The sequence below is a fragment of the Sitophilus oryzae genome, unplaced genomic scaffold, assembly GCF_002938485.1.
Source record: "Sitophilus oryzae breed Bouriz unplaced genomic scaffold, Soryzae_2.0 scaffold_1499_pilon_pilon, whole genome shotgun sequence".
NCBI classification, from domain to species: Eukaryota; Metazoa; Arthropoda; class Insecta; order Coleoptera; family Curculionidae; genus Sitophilus; species Sitophilus oryzae.
Genome location: NW_022146168.1, coordinates 2,686,073 through 2,699,440, shown reverse-complemented (window position 1 = coordinate 2,699,440; position 13,368 = coordinate 2,686,073). Strand labels below are relative to the sequence as shown.

The 13,368-nt window shown below is 30.3% G+C and overlaps 1 protein-coding gene across 1 annotated transcript in view; it reads right to left on the bottom strand.

Annotated features, from left to right (window-relative positions):
- Positions 1 to 13,066, bottom strand: part of LOC115877843 (octopamine receptor beta-2R) — a 417,890-nt gene extending 404,824 nt beyond the window's left edge. The window contains exon 1 of the mRNA XM_030894166.1: positions 13,042 to 13,066. The gene's annotated coding sequence lies outside the window, so the exon portion shown is untranslated. The remainder of the gene's footprint in view (positions 1 to 13,041) is intronic.
- Between the last annotated feature and the right edge of the window lie 302 nt (positions 13,067 to 13,368).

The following is a 13,368-nucleotide window of genomic DNA, read 5'->3' as shown; positions in this document are numbered from 1 at the left end:
TATCACGTATCAGGCTTTTCAGTCACAGAAAATCTCATGAAATGAAACGCCGTGCGTAACCCTCTGATGCGTGTCAAATACTCGTCAGCGAGTAATAGCCGTAGTAGTGGTAGTAGTAGAAGTAGGTTAAATAATAAAGCAACTTTCATTCCGATAAGTCGATTTCCTATTTCATAGTTTTAAAGATACTAATAGTGCGCATCAAAAATTGGTACCACCATATAGAATATTATATTAAATAATACATACATGTATAATATTCCTCAAAATAATGTCTGTGTCAATTTCCGTTTTACTTCGTCATTGGGACACCTCATCGCCTTACTCATCGTAGCTACTTAAAGAGAATCCTTCAGTATATTCCAGACTAAAAGATGAAACCATTTAGAATGGGAAAACAAAGAAAAATGTGATGCGAGTTACGAAATATTATAGTTTCAGCCTAAAGCACCCTACTGTATTCTTACCGAACCTTTTTCCATCCCTTAATCTCGGTCCGGAACGGTCCAAATTATTTTTTACGACACTATGGGCTCCGAAAATGCTATTTAAGATTGTGGAACGCAAACATGTATAAGAAGACGACATAAAAATGATACGATTTAAAATTTCCAGCATAAATTTTTATCAGTGGAATAAGTTAATATTTAAAGTAAAATTACGAGTTGATGGCATATTTGATGTTTTACTAAAATTTTCGTTAATTTATGCAAAATATTCACAATGCAGCTGAATTAATTTTGTATCATCTAGTAATAGTAAATTAGTATTATTAGTAATTATTAACAAGGGTTAGATTAGATTCTTCGAGGTTGCTATGGGCCTGATCAACTGCAAACTTTTCAGATCTATTGTGTGTGGTCTTCGCTCAACCTTTAGGTTACATTCTCCAGTCCTATCCTATATATATAATGTGTTCTGTGGTTTCTTCTTCGGATTTACCTGTATCTTTACTGTATGCCTGCGTCAGTTAATCCCATTAGCTTAGAAACCATATTCAGCTTACAATACCACCCATCGTTTTATAACCATTCTCGTGACTGCTTCTGCAGCGCCGCAGAAGGGTTCTGGGCCTATGAATGGCACTGAGCCTTGTTTGGCCAGTTCATCTACCTTTTCGTCAGTTCAAAGATTATAAAAATTACCGAATAAAAATAATAATAAATACACTGCATATGGAGCCGAAAACAAAATGAGAGTTCTATATAAAATAGAGTATATAAGTAGTAAATAGTGATGCAATGTTTTTGGTGTGATTTCTGTATTTGAGCAGAACGAAGGATCCGACAAAGTTGGCCTGATGATGAAAATTCTCGAAACCAGTCGGTGGTCGAATAACGGTTTCTTACGCTCGCGCTCTGATGAACTTAATGCAGAAATTCGAATACATGTAGACCTGTTAACTGACCCATTAACTTCTCTGTATCATCATCATCATCAACATCATCATTTTCAGCTTATTCAACCAATTATGGTGTAGCCTCCCTCACATACTTTTTTTTTGGTAGTTGGGCCCATTGTTGTCTATTGTTGGCTATGCGGGCCCAAGTTATCCTTGCTAATTTCCTAATAGCATGGTCCCATCTCAGGCTCGGTCTTCTTCTAGGTCTCTTAATTCCTCGTGGGTACCATGCTATAATATTTGTGGTTCATCTGTTGTCCGTTCTTCTTGCTATCTTTTTTTTGGAAATATCCAGATTTGTGGGTCTGGAAACGTTCTACCCTTTTAAAAGTAGTAAGTAGAAGTTTTTTTGTTTACAGATTGATCTCGCCAAAACTATTATCGATTGTCATTCCCCAGATTTCTTTTTCGATCATACGGTATTTTTAAAATCAATAGAATTTTAATTAAATTTAAATTAGTAATTTTTCTTCTATAAGCGGATTTTAAGGTATAGAAGATTTAGCTCCGACTTAAAAATTTCCAATTTGAAATTGAACGGCTAGAAAAAGAATTAAACAATATTCTAATGCCCCGGGCGTAATTTAGCTGCTTAAAAATATTTCGAATTCGAAATGGATTTATCTTGAGATTGAGTTTTAATTTGGTCAAGTACCGAAACCAATCAGAAATACGAAGTAATTGGAATTCTTTTCTGGCTGTGCTTTACTTTTTATTTCATATTTTGCGATTAATTGGATTCTTTAGGACTTGAGATAAATTTTAGTTTAGTAGAATGCGATTTAGTAAAGGTGGAATATTTTACAACAAAACAAAGTCAAGTACCTGGAAATGAAAAATGCCAATACAAGTCCTTATGATAAAAAAAAACGGCGTCAAAGACGGCTGGGAAATGACAATCGATGATAATTTTGGCAAATTTTTCACGAATTTTAAATTCCACCGTTAAAAATTATTTTTACTCAATAGAAAAAATAAATTACAACCTTCTTAAAGCCAATTGGCCGTAACCGCCATTAGAAATTAAAGAAGAAAACAGAAATTTTCAGCTGTCTTTGACGCCGTTCTTTTTCGATCGTATAATAGCTAATATACAAACATTATCTATTTATTAAAATTAAAACAATTCTGTTTATTAATATTTTGATATATCATGCGAATATATGCAAATAAATATCAAAATTACGGCAATTACAGGCTTAAAAACAGAAAAGCCTGGATTTTTCTGAATTATGTATATATCAAGCCCTTATCATTCAGTCGCCATTGTCGCTATCTAGCCAGAGGTCGTCTTCAAGCTCTCGTTATTTTAGCTCCTTGTTTATTTCTTCTCTCCAGCTTTTGCATGGTCTACCCTTTTTCGTCGTCCCGCTGGTGTCCAGTTGAGGATCTACGTATTTTGGAAGCCTCTCCTCTGGTTTTTGGAAGCCTCTCCTCATATTAGTTATTTCGTCAGCTATTGTTCGATTAATTTCCATAATTTCTCGAATTATGTTGTTCGCACATCTTTCTCTTCTTTATGTACCTGCTGCCCGTCTCAAGAACTCCATTTCTGTCGCTTCCAGGGTGCGCACGGCTTTATCTTTTAGCTGCCATCCTCGCTGCCATAGCAAACGATGCTTTTAACTATTGTGCTGTACATTTGTAGTTTGCTGGATTTAGAGATGTTACTATCCCACCAGACGCCGTTTAACATAGAGATTGACTTTCTTCCCTGAGCGTTTATGTCCTAATGGGTTTATCCAGAGTGCTATCCCTTGAAATTTTGGCTCCTAAGGATTTATATATTATAAATAATGAAAAAAAAATATATTTTTTTCTGTAGCCGTTAATATTTTACCGTTTTCAAGAGGGAGATTCTCTTGGAGTCCGCCGACGCACATACAGGGTGAGTCTTAAATAAGTGCAAATATTTTCAGGGCTGGTAGATCTCGATAAAAGGAACATATTTTCTCTTTACCATTTTTCAGATAAGTCCAAAATAATCGAGTTATTAAAGTTTGAAAATTAAAAAAAAATTGAGAGCCGCCGGATTTTTTCTGTAATTGCATACCTTTTAGTGCCGTAACTATAGAGTAAAGCCATAACTATGGTAATATCACAGATTAAGAAATTAAACCGTGGGAAAATTTGCGGTGAACAGGCAGTTCTAAAAAGTTTTCGAAAAATATACAGGGAAATTTAAAACAAAATGCACGATTTTCAACATCTTTTTTTCCAAAAAAACCTCATAGACGTGTTCCTGTGGTCGAAATATACCAGCCCTGAAAATATTTGGACTTATTTAAGACTCACCCTGTATATTCCGTGTATGTATACAGGATAGTCCGAATCGTATTCCGGAAACTTTGGCGGCATATTCTGCAGATAAAAATAAGTAAGAAAGTTCATATAAAATAGGTACCTATGTCCTAAAATGCTTAGTTTCGGAGATACAGGGTGTAGAAATTTCATTTTTATTTCGATATTTTCTGTGATGTAAATATTTGGATGAAAATTGGTGTCTGAGAGTTTTTTGACATGAGAAATTTGATTTTGATTATAACAATTATAACTCCTACTTGTAGAGGGCACCACTTACATATTTTTAACTGGTTTGAAGAGTAATGACGTTTAGTCCGTACGTTGTCACGCGTTTTGGCCTTAGCTCGGCTCTTTTAAATTAAAAAAAAAAGAAAGAAAAAAAAATTTGGAAAAGAAGTAAAAAAAAATACGAAGAAGAAAAAAAAATATTATTAGGTTAGCGATTAAGAAAAATAAATATTTATGGAATTTGCAGGGGTCTAGTCGCGAACAAATTTATGCCCTAGCTCAGAAAATTCGGAGAGTAGGGGCGGGTTAAGAGCGCCACTGACTTTAGACGGAAAAAAAAGTCAGAAATCCCCCAAGGTGTATTTAGGGCCTTACAAGTTCCACAAATACATAAATAAAAAAAGTAAATAAATAAACAAAAAAAGTCAAGATCTTAGAGAATTATGTAGACATAGGGCCAAAGGAACAAAAAAATAATAATGAAACTGATTAGTTTCAGTACCCTCTATTGAAATATAAAAGGAAAATATAGGAAACAGTAAATAGAAAATACCAAATAGCAAATAGTAAATTAAATAAATCAATAAAAAAAATTGTGCACCAAGAAAAATATATCTCACAATACGCAAGTAACAAAATTACGTAAATACCTAGGTACCTTTCGTGATCACGTAAGATTTACAAAATAAAATATATATGTATATATCAGCGCAACTAAATTCAGCTAAGATATCAAATTAATCAACAAATTAATAAATCAAATAAATAATACTAAACCAATTCACTAATAATAATAATTAATAATATAATTATTAAATAAATAAATCAAAATAATCAACTAATAATTATGAATTCATCAGTTCAAGAAATTTAGATATCGATAAAAAAAAATGAATAGATTTAAATTTTAAATAGAGACAAAAAGAAACTGTGTCAGCTGTATTAAATTTACAAAAAAAAATTAAAGAAAAAAAAATGAAATATTATTTTATCAACAGAATTAAGTATGTGAAAATTTATTCTAATTAAATTATAATGTTAAACAAATTATCTACGTTCAGTATTCGTACGCACCAATGAAATTCAAATCGTAAGATAGGGAAAAAATAAAAATTGAATTGTACGATACCAAATAGTTGAAAATCTTCTAGATCAAATCAATCTTGGGCAGACACCGTCGGCTGTCAACTGTCAACCGTCGACTGTCAACTCCTCCAGAAAAGTAAAATGGATACAGCAAAAAAAAAACTGCTCCAACAAAAAAACTGGCTCAGAGAGAAGTCTTCAACACAGAAGAAAAACTTCTTCGGCCCAGACAAAAAACTTCTTCGGTCCAGACAAAAAACTCTTCGGCTCCGACAAAAAAAAAACCCTACGGAGAAATAATATTATAGTTTCTCCATAGTACGAGATACCATAAAAAAAGATAGTTTTTTTTTAAAGAAGAAAAAAAGTGGAAAGAAATGTATTAATTTAAAAAAAAATAGGCTTTACCTGCTAACTCAGGGTTTTCTACGAATCCTCAGGTGATTAATATTATTTCTTCCCCTGGATGGAATGGGGTGCTCAATAAAAAAAAGGCGGGCTGCTTGGTTGACCCACGTCAGCTTTTTGAGGTGAAAATCCCGTCACCGGTAAACCGTAGCACCGTCCAAAAAACAAAAGGTAAGATAGGATGCTGCAGTAATTTTTGAGGCACACTCGAAAATCCCCACAAGGGTAAAAATCAAAAACTTGACAAAAATGACCGAGAGGCCTCTGTACCTCACACTAGCTGAACATAAAGTGACCAAACCAAGGTAGTTCCAAGAAAAACGAAAACCTTTTTTGCAACAAAGAAATAGCCAGATAAAAACACGAGCCCTTGATAAAATATGGATTGCCAACCATGAGCTGAATAAAGACATGAAGAAAAAGTTATATATTAAAGGAAAATAAAGTTAATATCAATAATTTATATAATTAATAGAATAAATAAAGTTAACGAGATTAATGAAAGTTATATAGAAATTTGCTTATCAAAACATTCAAAAATTAATAAATAACAACAATCTAGAGATATTGCGCATGACTCACTTGCCGGATCGATACGATATTTTTAAGACAATTATGCTTAGAAAATTCTACCTAAAAATTAAAATAGAGCAACATAAATTTAATGAGTTTAACTAAGTGACAATAGGCTCAATAATTACTGTTGATTAAATAAAATACAAAAATATATAATCAATTTATTAAAGTATATTTTGGGTTGCCTAATAGTTAATGTTAATAAAAATATAAATAAATATTTGACAGTTCAATTCAAAAATTTCTAACCTACGTATTTAGTATATAAACAGAATTAACGGCGGAAAGAATTATTTTATCTATTTCGGCTAAAATAAATATTAAATTGTATTAAATCAAACTAGTTTTGTGCTGCAAAAAAAAATGTTATTAAGCGTGAAATATGTTTAGTTAAAAATAAGGATGGAATAATTATTTTTGTTAACATGTAAGTACGATTTATTTATTCTCGGTTTACTGAATTGAACTGATCGATATTTCAGACTAATAATAATATCAATTAGCGTTAAATTATTAAAGAAAAGAAATAAAATAGTTTAGTGAAATTTTGGCACGTTACAACGTGTATAAAACTATTGAGTAAAAAATGTACATTTGCGACATTTTTTACGTTAAAAAGGTCTCTTGGGAAAATTCGCTACGAGTAATGGTTCTCAAGATATTTGGAATCGATATTAACAATACCTGTCATCATTAACATAAATTAAACAGGTTGACTAAATAGTTATTAGACTGAAATCATAAAAGTTTTTTCAATTGTAATTTAACATATTCCGCAGTTTTCTTTAGTTTTCACTAAATATTAGTAGTGCGAACTATCGAATGAATACTATCGAAACATTCGATGGTTGCAATTCATTCGAATAATTAGATAGCTAGTAAGAAAACATTCGTCGAAAACTATTCGAATAAAAATTATCGAATAGATGCGTCATCTGCCTTGAAATATTGTATTCTAGTAATTCGGCAGCAAAAACCATTCATTTATAAAATTCATTCATTTATCAAATTCATTTATTCGTCAGGATCCATTATAATAAAATATAAACTGGATTTTAGTTGTCGCCGCGGCGACGTAATTCGGTGGCAATGGTTGGTGGCAATGCTATGAAAGAAGCTGGCATCTTTGATTTTTTGCGGAGTTAAATAAAGATAAGGACACTTTATTTTTTTTATTGAGGTGCTAGTATTTACACAGAAAATACATTATGAAGGGCGCTGTTGCCATATATTGGTATTAGTTGATATTAGCAAAGAATATTATTCTTTGGCATTAGTTAGTTAGGGATAGTATGTCTATATATTTTGCATTTTTTCTATTAATATTCTGTTGTTACACTGTAATAATACTTTTTATTTTGGAAGTAGGAAAATGATTTTTAATGTTTTTAAGCAAAGACTGGTTTAATAAATAATAATAACAGTAATAATTTGTTATACCTATTAACAACAAAATTTAAAATCATTTAATATAAACATTTTTTTTTAAGTAGTAGCAAAATATAAACAACAAATTGATGTCAAAATTATTTATATTAGATCCTATTTAAAAATAATATAGTCTCTAAATGGCAACGTTGGTTTATTAAATAATAATAATTATACAGAACTAATTTGTTATATTAACAACAAATTTTAAAATCATGAAATATAAACATTTATTAATTTTCTAAGCATGTAGTGTAATGGAAGGAAAATATAAATAAAAAATTAGTAATCAAAATTATTTATATTATTTTATATTACTATTTAAAAATAATATTTACTTTTACTGGCATTTATTTTAAAAAATAAATGAAATATTTCTTCGCAAAAAACTACATGTAAGAGAATTAGCATAAACAAAATAGAAACATCGTTAACTTTTTTTTTAAATTGGCACCTGTAAAACTTTCAATTTAATTTTCTCACCCCAAACTTCGAGTTCGATACCCCCCTCCATTTACTTAACCACATTACTTAAATATGATTATTAAGTTCAACTAATTCATATTATTAAAACATCTAAAATACAAATATGTATTTTTAAAAAATTAATTGTAAGTTCATCTGATCTTTCTTAAAAATTGCTACTTCTCAAAATTTCCTATTAAAAAAATAGACCATATACCATATAAAATTAAACAATTGAAAGATCGGGCTAGAGAAAATCACACAAATTTTCGGAAAAATTTTGACCACCTGCACACGCACACAATCGTCAATTCAAAAAAAACTATTTTAGTACCTATTTTAGATATTTTAATAAACGCAAAAATAGCACAGTATTTACAAGGCGAAGTTATAAAAATTTGGAAGAACTAATAATGCACTGACGCACATAAAAATCAAACGAATACTAAATTTCATTTATCAAAAGCATTCGCTAGTCGTGGCTCAACGATAACTATTTAGTCACATGGTGAGGTTGTCACATATGCTTTAGTATACAAATGAATGAATGATTTTATTCGAATAAAACCATTCGATAGTTGAAATCATTCATTCAGTAACCATTCGATAGTTGTAATTCATTCGATAGTTCCCATCGCTACTAAATATCTCCGATGCTTCCAGATTTATTACCTCATAAAGTAAAATTTTAAATGCGTTGGTTAATATTATAATAGTAAGTAAACAACTAAACTTATTTTCCTTCCTTGGTGGTTATTGCGAGAGTATCTTAAATCTCCAATCTAGAACATTTCAGATTAATTTAATCTTCAAACAAAAACTATTTATACAGATGTTTTAGTTTGAAACGTATCCAGGAGTTTTCTGTGTGTAAATTGCAGTCATTTCGTTTGTAAATATCTTTGAGATGCTAGTTTTCCTTCGTCAAAAACTTTGTTACGTTCCAATAATTGAGTATGGCATCGTTCGTTTTAATTATGCTAAAATCAGGTCTCAAAGTTGGGCGAATTAAGCTCCGAAAGTCAATTAAGAAAATTGAAGGTATAATGGAAAAAAGTTTTGAGCTGAGCACAACGTAGAATGGGACGATAATTTTACTTTACTTTTTTGCACTTGACTATAAAAGATTCGTTATTATCAGAGCTTTAGCATTTAAAATTTCTCCATGAAACGTTGCTGAGTGTGTGTTTGGTCTCTACAGTAACTGAATATATTGTTTATTTTCCCATTAATAAATCGATGTACTTAAACAGCCGTTAAACGGTAGCCTACTAAAATGCCGTTAATAGATATTGTGAAGTCGTTCATGTCGGCGGAAAGTAATCCCTAGCCATAAGCATATTGCAAGAGCACATTTATTGCATGGTCCGAGGTTCAAATCTCACGCTGACCAAGACTTTTTTATATATTTTTTGCTTATAGCGTGATCTTATTGCATTGGTTTCACTCTTTTTGGTTGGATTGGTTTAGTTATTTGGCGGGTTGGTTAGTGTGGTTATTTGGAGGGTGTTAATTCATTGGTTAGTTGGTTATTTGGTGGGGTTGGTTGGTTTTTACTAATTTATATTTGTTTTTTAAATTTTTTTATCAGTGTCTAGGTTAGTTGCGTTGGTTAAGTTGGTTATTTGGTGGGGTGGATAGCGTTGGTTAGTCCTTATAAAATTCCTATATTTCATAAAGCCGTCAAGTGCGTCACATCAACGTCATACCTATTAACGGCATTTTAGTAAGCTACCGTTTAACGGCAGAGTACAGCCTTAATAAATTCTCCATCAATTTCTTTAATCTGAGAGGAAAACTATTAGAAGTTTAAGATACAATATTCTCACTCAATGAAGAGTACGGAGAGTAATGATGTTGAAATGATATAATGAACTTTATATCACTTGTATCATTTTCGAATAAATTATAGTTAAATGCTATTATCCCAATTATTGAAATTTTTATATTAGATATCCTAAAATAGAATAAGATAAAATAATTTTATATATTTATTGAGGAAACGCAATATTTATCTCATTAAATATTCATTCCCTCAATTCGGTTTATTTCAAATGCAATATTTAACTTGTAAATTACAAAATCTTTTTATCATAAAACCATAAAAGGCACTATAACCGGCAGCTGCTTCGCTTCCTACCCTTTTGAAACACTTTAGCGCTTTTACTCGCGAAAGGTATTTTAAAGACCGATCTGATGCCGGTTGAAAATTTTCAAAAAGCCAAGTGTGCTCGGAATCTCTAAACCTCAAATGTTGCTTATCTTCTGCTTAGACTAATCTTAAAGGGGATAATAAAATAGGGCGGTTTTATCTTTCTAGCTGTGACACTTTCAAAGAATAGTAGTATAACTATTATGTGAGAATACAAAATTAATAAATAAATAAATTAAGGATTTATTATCCAACAGGTCTAGTTCAATTATTAACCATTAAAATTAATTTATACAGTAGATACTCCAGATTGTCTTTTGTTTCTATTAATATTTTTTAAGTTAACTATGGATGGGTTAAAATATAAATCCGTCATACCTCGTCTCTTGTTATTTTTAACCAGTTTTATTGGTTTATTTCAAAAATGACAGATCATATTTCAATTTTATTGGTTTGACGGAACGATAAACGACAGACGCCGCGCCGATACGTATGAACTCGCCTTTAGATTTTTGAGGCTTTTCAAAGTCTTGCTAAATTATAGGTTATAATATTGTGTCAACTTACGTCAAATACCTGCGTTTTGGAAGATGATGCATTTTGATTCATGTTATTACGTGGGTTTTGAGTCTTTTGAAGTCAAGTGGAGGAAAAATCGAGGGAAAATTAACTGTAGACCCAAAGCACAGTTTATAGTTAATACTCGCTGCCCAGGCAGAAAGTCTTATACACCAATAAAGTTACCATCGATAAAGTTTGTATACCATCTCGTCGTAGATAAGTGCATCTCGTATGAGCTACAAGGATCGTACTAAAATATATACTACTAAAAATATATACTACTGGAGAGCTGTAAAATATCGACATCACACGATCGGTAAATAATAGATTTTAGTACTGCAGAAAAATAATTTCAAAAGGTACTGGTTTAAAAAAATTAAGATTAAAGTTAATTAATCAATCTTTAAGGCATAAAATTTGATAAGTGTTCTTATTAATTAAATAGTTTGTTTTATTTATGTTGTTTTATTTATTCCTGTGGAATATTACAAAGTTGTATTTGTACATAAGTTATATTGATAAATATAATAATAATTGCGGGAAATTTCTTGAAGCTTGAAAGTAATAAATAGTCCTTTTTTATGTTTTTTTGGTATGTGGTGTTTTGTTCTTGTTTGTTCTGTATTAAGAAGCATTTTTTCAGTTTTATACAGTTTTTTTGACAATATTATATCTTTTAAAAATAGTTAAAATCAAAAGAAAACATCTACCCTTTGTACATAAAAAATGCACATGGCCATAACGATCTATTCCACATTGGTTTTGGACTGTTCTTTTAAAAACGAACTTTTAAAAACTTTGTTATTATCTCCTGTTTATGTTTTTTCAGTTAAATAGCATAATCGTTGATTGAAAGAAGTGGGAAAATACGCAACATAATGGGCGAATTCGTGACAATGCTGACTTGATTTCCTTGAAGTGTTGTACGGTGGAGCCACCACTCGTTCTGCGGCTTACGCACTCATTTTCTCTAGTTTGGCCAGCGAAGGCATATAGAAGACGGTGTGGAACCGAAAGCGAGAGTGTTGCCATATTAAAATGTGTAATATTTGTAATACCTTTTGACGAACATATCTTTGGATGAAAAATCCGCGTTTATGTATTGATCATTTATTCGCGTTAAACATAGAATAAATAACAAAAATACAAATTCTTTTATAGGTACTGAATATTTCATATGATAAAAAAACTCTCGTCAAAAAAATCACTTACAATCGGGCTCATAATACACACACATAATACAAAATTTATAAAGCGACTTAATGTAGCGTTGTTTGATTTTCTACGCTATCTAATACTTAATTAATTAGAAAATCAATAATTAATTCGTTTTTGACGGCAAAGTTTCTTAAAACATTCTGAAAGTTTAAAAATTGAATAAAATTGTAGCTGTTTTCTCTTTTATTTCTGTTTCGACTTACTAAAACTAACCAGCAAACAATAAATTTCAATTACAGTTTTCATTTTTCGAAGTTTCTTAAAGTGAGTTTAGTTGTTAGGGATAATAAAATATGTGGTATTTTTCGACCATCTTAGTTCTACTAATATATTTCTTGAAAACCTTGAAAAATGAATTAAAACTTCTAAAAAAGCTTACTATAAACAAGGAAATATGTTCAATAAATATACGATTTTCATATTTCCTGTTACACTTGATTATATTCATTCAAGTAAAATAGGAATTAATGCTTTGAATAATTTGTTCATGTTTTGAGAGTTAATAAACATCTTTTAATATTTTATGAATCTATTTTTAAAATATTATGCTCATTCTTGTGTAACTTATATTTGTGTAATATGAGTTACAATCAAATGAGGCTTATTGGAAAATATTGGATATTTCTCCAAAAAAATATCTCAAATTAGGATCCCGTCTCATATTAAGCTACTTTCCTCTATGTTATTCGTGTAAATTTAATTATTGATAATTCGTATGTTTATTACAGTAAATACACAGCCAAATTAAAAATGTTATTATTCTTAAAAAAAATATTTTTAAAAGAATATCTATATCATTATATTAATTATTAGCAATATTTATACAGTGCACATATTAAATATTTGAACAACGAAATATACCTCCTTAATAATAAAAACAAATATAAAAATATAGAATGAAATAGATAAAATATCTGACGCATTATCAAAACTTTTTTGTGGCACCCTGTATACAATAAAATATTTTTAGGATATGCCCCTTATCTTATATATATGCTCCTTATTTTCATATCTTCGACAACAACGACGATACTAATGGACTTCCTCGCACTAATCGTACACCCTGTATATGCGCTTTTTTGTTCTCATTTGAAATAACTATCTTTTTTAACATATTTATTCAATATTTAGTTGTTATAATAACAGTTGTTATAATAACAGCGTCCAAAAATACATTAATTACAATGCTTACCATTTTATATTATTTACATACATATGTCATGGGCTAATAAATTTGTCTGCTTTCTGCCTTACCTGAAAACAAAAGAAAAAACATAAGGTATGTGAAAAAATGTTTTAGAATATAGCATTTAACAGGGCTCCGGCTCAGAATTGACTCTGTTTAATAATATAATAGTAATAATATAATATAATATAATATAGCTTACAAATATGTTATTTAATATATCAGTATCTACATATACCTATAAAATGCTAATGTTTATCTGTGTCGTCTCTACCGAAGCAACGACTTGCTCTAGAAAGTTGTTCTTTTTACTAAAAGATAGCTAATTGGCTCTTCTAAAAACTGTCGTCGCCG